Raw genomic sequence first — 8,864 nt, 5'->3', positions numbered from 1 at the left:
ATGCATGTGATTACTAAGGTAGAGCTTAATCATAATTGGATAGCCATAAATATTTTGTGAATTTACTAAGGGAGAGCTTAATTGATGTGCAAATCTTAAAATTTGTAAATAAAACCGCAAGCGCACGTTGTGCAGAGTAGCACGACCAGCGAGTACGGGTCGATCCCACAGAGACTTGGTTTAAAAATAATTTTTAAATCTATGCTCAAGCGAGCTTTAACAAAAATCGAAAGTCGAAAGTTGTTTGCTAAAGACAATAAGACTAAGGATCTAGGGTTTTTGAATCCACTAGATCTAGATTAGGGAATTCTACCTAGAATTTTTCTTATTGATCCTAACGACTACTCCTCTTGTCTTTTCCAAGCATAGATTATGAAGGGACTAAGGCCCAACGATAACCCATCAAGATTCTTTACAGGGGAGTAGTAACTAGGATCCCTTAGGATTTTCTCCTCCTATGCACTGAATAAAGTATGAACTATGAAGGGATTCTGACCCAACTGTAGTTCATCAAAAATTCTTGACAAAAGAGGAAGAAAAAGAAATCCTAAGAAAAAGAAATAACCCTATGTAAAATCCCTACTCATGATCTAGCTTCATCGCAAACCCTAGAAGGGATGCTTAGCTAGACATGATCTAAATCTACTTGCAAAATTTAAATGCAGAAAAATAAACTACCCTAATTTCATAAATTAAACTATCCTAATTACATAAATTTAAACTGCATAATTTAAACTAACCTAATTGCATAAAATTAAATTGCATAAATTAAACTATCCTAATTGCAAGAAAAATAAATTGCATAATGTAAAGAGATGAAATTGCATAAAAATAAGATTTTATATAAAAAAAAATTATTACAAAAACCTCAAAGCTCGAGGCTTGAGAAGAGAGCTAAAAACCCCACTATCTAGGGTTACAAGCTTGATCGGAAGGAAGAATACATAAAACAAGGGCCTTTGGGGGCTTTTTATAGGCATTTGGGGGTTATAAGGTTTTTAAAACTTTAGATGTGGGACTAAGAGGTTTTAGAAGGTTGTTAGGGGGGTTTATGATGCGCCGATGGGTCCATGGTCCATGTGCCTGTTGCTGTGGACCAGGCGGCTAACCAGATCACCAAATCAGTTGATTTTTGATCAATTTTGATCTGATTTGACTCAGGTTTGACCCAATTGAGTCTTCTTTCTTCATTCTTCAATTTCTGGATCAATTTAACTCCGTTTTGCATAAAATTTACGCCGTTGGAATCCTCTTTCCTTGTTCTTTCTATTGATGATCTCTTCTTCTGCAAAATATAATAACAAGTATCAATTTCTTAATAAAGTTAGATAATTTAGATATTAATTGATACTTTTTATGTCAATTTGTGACATAAATCACACCCCCCAACTTAATCATTGCTAGTCCCTTAGCAATGTACCAAAATAAGATCATAATTCAAAAAGATCCTTCCTTTGCAAATTAATTTAAGATCAAAATTCAAGAAGTTTTCTAGTATTACTAAGTAATGAGCTTCGAATTAGAATCGGTAGTCAGTCTACTTAGAAACTTTCTTAGAGTACACTTAAAATTTTATAGCACTTGTGTGAGTGATAACTAACTTAGTATTTCAGTATTAACTTGTACAGGCCAATTGTATCATTTTTCATAACTTAGTTCGATTAATTTTCTATACACCCCAGATTAAACAAAGAACTAAGGTAGCTTTCACACTGTTTTTTTTTTTTTTTTTTTTTGCTGAGCATCCTGGCCTTCCCACCACCGTTTGACGCGAATCTCAACACTTGACTTAGGTGAAGAGACCCGGTTACTAGGCTTAGGGCAATCCATATTTACTCTGTGTTTTGCATTTTATTTCAGGCAGGTAGCTCTTTCCTTAAATTCAAATTTCTTCAATTGGGGTATAGAGAAAATTATCTAATTTAAATAATACTCAAATCCTTAATTGACCTTACAATTAACACCTACTTTACCTTGTTAGTGTGCATGTGCAATTGGAAGTGCTAATAGTCTTTAAATGACCTAAGCCACCAAGAGTCTAACCAGCTAATCTTCTCCGTGACTCACTACATTAGCAAATACTTTCTAACTTACTCTTATTTCTTTTCTAGATTAATTTATTTTATTTTTTTTGCATAAAAATAAGATTTTATAAAAAAAATTAATATATTAAATGCAAGAATTAACTCATAGTGGAAGGAAAAGGAAATGATAACACCTGATTTTGTTCAAGCTCTCCCCCCAACTTGACCGACATTGTCCCTAATGGAGTTTATCTAATTTATTTGTCCTAAGCAAACTGAAAACAAAGAAAGCATTAGAAATTAAATAAGCTGGGTTGCCTCCCAGAAGCGCTAAGTTTTATGTCTTCAGCCAGACCAAACCTCGAAGCAACTTAATCAGAATAAGTTGGTTCATAAAGAACCATGGCATCTTCAATAGTCTTGACAGGTAATTCCAAGAATAGTTTTAATCGTTGACCATTAACTTTAAAGATAACACTATTACTTGGGTTTTCAATCTTAACAGCTCCGTGTGAAAAGACTTCCTTTACTAAAAATGGTCATGTCCATCTAGACCTAAGCTTTCCTGGAAACAGATGTAATCTAGAGTTATATAAGAGTACCTTTTGTCCGATATTAAAAGTTTTTCTCATAATTGATTGATCATGAAATGCTTTGGTTCGTTCCTTGTATATCTTTGCATTTTCATAGGCTTCATTTCTAAGTTCTTCTAATTCATTCAACTGAAGCTTTCTATGGTTTCCAGCATCGTTCAAATTTGTATTTAGTTGTTTGATGGCCCACATGGCTTTGTGTTCTATCTCAATAGGCAAGTGACATGGTTTACCAAACATAATCCTATAAGGAGACATTCCTAAATTGGTCTTGAAAGCGGTTCGGTATGCCCAAAGTGCATCAATTAATTTCAAAGACCAATCCTTTCTATTGGCACTAACAGTTTTTTTCAGGATTTGTTTGATTTGTCGGTTTGACACTTCAACTTGTCCACTAGTTTGAGGATGATATGGTGTCGCCAATTTGTGGGTGACATTATACTTTTTTATCAATGTTGCAAAAGGTCGGTTACAAAAATGGGTTTCCGATCACTAATGATTGCCCTAGGAATACCGAAACGGAAGAGAATATTTTCTTTAAGAAACTTAATGACCATTTTGCTATCGGGTGTTCTACATGCAATTGCTTCTACCCACTTTGAAACATAATCAACTGCTACTAGAATATATTTATTTCCAAAGGAATTTGGAAATGGTCCCATGAAATCGATTCCCCAAACATCAAAAACTTCAACTACCAAGATTGGGTTGAGTGGCATCATGTGTCGCTTGGTGATTCGACCCATTTTCTGACATTGAGCACAACTTTTACAATATTCATGAGCATCCTTAAACAAATTGGGCCAATAAAAACTACATTGGAGAACCTTAGCAGCAGTTTTTTTAGACGCGAAGTGACCCCCACATGCTTGATCATGACAAAAAGATAAAATATTCATGACTTCGTTATCTCGGATACACCTTCTAATAATTTGATCAGGACATTGTTTAAAAAGATAAGGATCATCCCAAATGAAATACTTCACTTGGGCAAAGAATTTATATTTATCCTGCTTAGTCCAATGAGAAGGTATCTTACCTATGGCTAAATAATTTACAATATCAGCAAACCAAGGTTCAGTAGACACAGACATGAGTTGCTCATCTGGAAAAGATTCATTGATGGGTGGTTCACTAGATGGTGCTACTGGAATTCGGGATAAATGATCTGCTACAACGTTCTCAGTGCCTTTCTTGTCCCTAATTTCTAGATCAAATTCTTGAAGGAGCAAAATCCATCTGATTAAACGTGCCTTGGCATCCTTCTTTGCTAGGAGATGTCTAATGGCTGAGTGATCGGTGTAAACAATGGTGTGGGTCCCAACCAAATAAGATCTAAATTTCTCTAAAGCAAAGACAACGGCAAGGAACTCCTTCTCAGTTGTGGTGTAGTTAAGCTGCGCATCATTTAAGGTTTTACTTGCATAATATATCACTCTAGGCAGCTTATTTATTCGTTGACCTAAGATTGTGCCCACAACATGATCGGACGCATCACACATTAATTCAAATGGTTCAGACCAGACAGGAGGATGAATGATTGGAGCTGATACAAGTGCATTTTTTAGAAATTCAAAGGATTCCAAGCACTCATGAGTAAATTCAAATTTGGTATCCTTTGCCAAAAGATTAGTCAGTGGACGTGCTACTTTGCTAAAGTTGGCAATAAACCTTCTATAGAATCCAGCATGACCTAAAAATGAACGTATTTCTTTCACAGATTTAGGTGGTGGAAGACTTGCAATTAGATCTATTTTGGCCTTGTCCACTTCAATCCCCTTTTTAGAAATGACATGGCCAAGAACTATTCCCTGTTTGACCATAAACTGACATTTTTCCCAGTTGAGAACTAAGTGCTTCTCCTTACATCGTTCTAGAACTAATTGCAGGTGATTCAGACACTCGGAGAAGGTTAGGCCAAAAACAGAAAAGTCATCCATAAAAATTTCTAGAAATCGTTCTATCATATCTGAAAACATGCTGATCATGCATCTCTGGAAGGTTGCTGGTGCATTACATAGTCCAAAGGGCATTCGTCTATAGGCAAAAGTACCAAATGGACAGGTGAATGTAGTCTTTTCTTGATCTTCAGCGGCTATGGGGATCTGGTTGTAACCGAAGTATCCATCAAGAAAACAGTAAAACTCTTGTCCGGCTAGTCTTTCCAATATTTGATCAATAAATGGCAAAGGAAAGTGATCTTTCCTTGTCGCAGCATTCAACTTTCTATAGTCTATACAGACCCTCCATCCCGTTTGGGTCCTAGTTGGGATAAGTTCGTTTGCATCATTTTGGACCACTGTTACCCCAGATTTCTTGGGTACTACTTGAACTGGGCTTACCCAAGAGCTATCAGAAATAGGATAAATTATTCCACTATCTAGGAGTTTCAGAATCTCCTTTTTAACTACATCCTTCATAACTGGATTAAGCCTTCTTTGGGCTTCTCTTGTTGGTTTAGCCTCTTCCTCTAAGGATATTCTATGTTGAACTATAGAAGGGCTTATTCCTTTGATATCTGCTATGGTCCAACCTATTGCCTCTTGATTTGCTTTTAGAACTGACAATAACTCCTCCTCTTGCTTGGGATCTAGGTCTGATGCAATAATTACAGGCAAAGTTTCTTTGGGTCCTAGATATGCATACTTGAGATGTTCTGGGAGGGGCTTCAGTTCTAAAATGGGTGCTTCCTCTATCGATGATTTAGGTGATGAGTTCACCATCTCAATGATTGGTTCAGTAGGAAGTGTCGATTCCTGATTAATCTGATTTTCTTTAAGTATTTCATTGACATCCTCAGACTCATGGATTAACCAGGGGTTAGACTCTAGGTCGACTTCATCATCACTAATGTCAATGGATTCATAAATACCATCTTGGACTACATTGACATCAGCATGAGAAGAGGATTCCTGTTCTAAGTTAAAAACATTAAGCTCAATGGTCATATTCCCAAAGGATAACTTCATTAGATCATTTCGACAATTAATTTCAGCATTGGCCGTAGCTAAGAATGGTCTTCCTAAAATGACAGGTATATGTCCTTTAGGATTCGCAACTGGCTCAGTCTCTAAAATAATAAAATCTACAGGAAAAATGAAATTTTCAACCTTTATCAGAACATCCTCGACCATTCCCTTAGGGATCCTGAGAGATCTATCGGCTAACTGTAATATGATCCCAGTAGGTTGAAGTTTTTCTAATCCTAGTTGTTCATACACCGAATATGGAAGGATATTCACACTAGCTCCTAGATCTAGCAAGGCCTTTTTTATATTGGTTTCTCCAATAACACAAGAAATTGTTGGAGCTCCAGGGTCCTTATATTTAATTGGCACATGGCTAGATAGGTATGAACTGACACTTGCAGCCAAAAATGCTTTCTTTGGTACAATAGTGGTCCTTTTCCTAGTGTAAAGATCTTTTAAAAATTTGGCATAAGTTGGAACCTGATGGATTATATCTAAAAGAGGAATATTAACTTGGACTTGTTTAAATACCTCTAAAATTTTATCTAAATGTTCAGATTTATTGGATTTCAGTCTGTTTGGAAAAGGAGCTCTAGGACTTTTAAGTACTGGACTAGATGAATTTTCAGTTTCTGGTGCTTGAGGTTGAAAGGTAGTAGTTTTAGAAGATGACTCGGCAGATGAGTCATCTATATCATCAAGTGCAACTACCTTATTGTCTATTTTTTTTCTTGATCTTAAGGTATGAATGGCATTTACACCATTAACTTGGTTTCCTTGTTGGGATCGTGGACCATTTTGGTTCCTAGGATTTGGCTCAGGTTGGCTAGGTAACCTACCATGTTCTCGTTCACTAATGGTCGAAGCCAGCTGACTTACTTGCATTTCTAGACGGGCTATAGCTTGGGTGTTATTATTTATGAGTTGACCCGTGGTTTGCATAAAGCTGGTATGTGTCTTCATCATGGCTTCTAGGCTTTTCTCTAAAGAGGTAATTTTCTTGTCATTATCATGGAAGCCTGGCGGGTTGTTCATTACTAGGTTGGACCTTAGATTTTGCTGATTGAAATTTAGATTGCCTACATTAGGATTCTGAGACCATGAGAAATTCGGGTGATTCCTCCAACCTGGGTTATATGTGGGTGCATAAGGATTGTTCAATGGTCCTTGATAGGTGGCATTCACCTGTGCACACTCATTCGAGTAGGAACATTCTTCTAAGACATGGTCTGGTGCATTGCACCCTTTACACATGGGTGCAGATATTTGATTTACATTGGCTGGTCTCTGTAATTCTAAGACTTCCAATCTACGTGTTAAGGTTGCAATCTTGGCCTCTGATGCTAGGGTTGGTTGAATTTGATGCATTCCTCCTCTTGAAGGTGTAGCTTTATCAGGTTCCCTAGTTGTTTCCCACTGTAAATTTTTTCGGCTAGGTCTTCTAAGAATTGCCAAGCTTCAGTAGTTTCTTTGTCCATAAATTGGCCTTGGCACATGGACTCTAGCATGGTTCTTGAGTTTGAATCTAACCCCTCATAGATGATCTGGCATAGTCTCCAAGTTTCTATTCCATGGTGTGGGCATTGGGTCAAAAGATTCTTGAAACGATCAAAGTACTTCCAAAATGATTCACCAGCTAGTTGGTAAAATTGATTTATTTCATTCCTAATCCTAGCTGTTTTATGATGAAAAAATATTTTTTAAAAATGTTCTCACAAAGCCCTCCCAGGTAGTGACAGAATAGTTTGGCAGACTATAAAGCCACTTCTTAGCATTGTCCTTAAGGGCAAAGTTGATTAATCTAAGTTTGACCTCATCCTCTGTTAATTGCAGTTTCATGGTTGCACATACCTCCTCAAATTCTCTAATAAATATATAAGCATCCTCTAATCCTGTGAATTTTGGAAGCATATTTATGATTTGAGGTTTGATTTCAAAATTGTTAGCTGTGGGTTGTGGCAACCTGATACAAGATGGTTGGATGGAGCCAACTGGATAAACAAATCCTTAAGGGTCATGGGTTGGATTGGTTCAGCCATTGGAACAACAGGAATTGACTCAATTCTAACTAGATGACCCGACACTCTTCTCCACACACGAGGTGTACGGTTCTCGATGTTTATACAATTTTTTTTTTTTTATAAAATTTTTATGTATAAGAAAAGAAGGAAAAGAGAAAAAGTTCTAAAGAGAAGATCCTAAGGAGTCCTAAATCTAAAGAAAAGTAATCAAATTAATTTAAATTTAAATTTTTTTTTTCAAACAAGTGAATCAATAAATTAAACTCAATCTATCCTAGGGTTAACCTAAATCTAGAAGCTCCTAACTGTTCCAAGATATCCTTCAAGCCTTCCAAGTGGAGATTGATCAACTAGTTAGCCAGGTAAGTATAAGAGGTGGGAGGTTCACTCATCGCTGCCTTTCTAGACACCAAACGAGTTGGCCAGGCCAGCAACTGAACCAATTTAACAAACCACCCTCAGAGACTTGCCTAGACACCAACTAATCAAACAACTCAAACTTGGTAGAACTCTTAGGGTTCTTGTCCTATTAGCTCGAATTCCTTAAGGTTGACGTCTAATTGATTTTAAGATTAAAAGTCTAGGTAATGCAATATGATGAAGATGGTTTTTGGGCTAAGGAAGGGTAATAAATCCCCACCTTATCTTGTTAATGGGTTGATGCCCTTAGATTAATTATGAAAATGCAAATGCAAATAAACAAGATGACCAAGAATGTAAAAGATTTTAATTTAGAATTTTTTTTTATTTTGATATTTTACTTCACGATTATGAAATGTCTTTTGTTTTGTTTTATTTTTTTTTTTGTGATTAAGTAAATTCAAATGATTAGGTCTAAAAGCAAAAGTAATTAACTAAAAATAATAAAAGAGAAATTAGAAGCGTACCTGAGTTTTCCAGCAATCACCAACTAAATATAGAAACCTAAAGGAAAAAGAAAGAGAGTTATAAGCACGAAGAACAAATATTTGAAAATAATTTAAAATGTCCAAATCCCGGCAACGGCGCCAAAAACTTGATGTGCAAATCTTAAAATTTGTAAATAAAACCGCAAGCGCACGGTGTGCAGAGTAGCACGACTAGCGAGTACGGGTCGATCCCACAGAACTTGGTTTAAAAACGATTTTCAAATCTATGCTCAAGCGAGCTTTAACAAAAATCGAAAGTCGAAAGTTGTTTGCTAAAGACAATAAGACTAAGGATCTAGGGTTTTTGAATCCACTAGATCTAGATTAGGGAATTCTACCTAGAATTTTT

At 36.2% G+C, this 8,864-nt stretch overlaps 1 non-coding gene across 1 annotated transcript; it reads left to right on the top strand.

The window, feature by feature from the left end:
* Positions 1 to 7,152: 7,152 nt before the first annotated feature.
* On the top strand, positions 7,153 to 7,259 carry LOC140858271 (small nucleolar RNA R71). The gene has a single exon (XR_012141838.1). It is a non-coding gene; the product is annotated as a small nucleolar RNA R71 (small nucleolar RNA).
* Positions 7,260 to 8,864: the final 1,605 nt, after the last annotated feature.

This window comes from Elaeis guineensis, chromosome 5 (assembly GCF_000442705.2).
Source record: "Elaeis guineensis isolate ETL-2024a chromosome 5, EG11, whole genome shotgun sequence".
NCBI lineage: Eukaryota > Viridiplantae > Streptophyta > Magnoliopsida > Arecales > Arecaceae > Elaeis > Elaeis guineensis.
The sequence above is the reverse complement of the archived record's forward strand: the minus strand, read 5'-3'. Positions and strand labels throughout refer to the sequence as shown.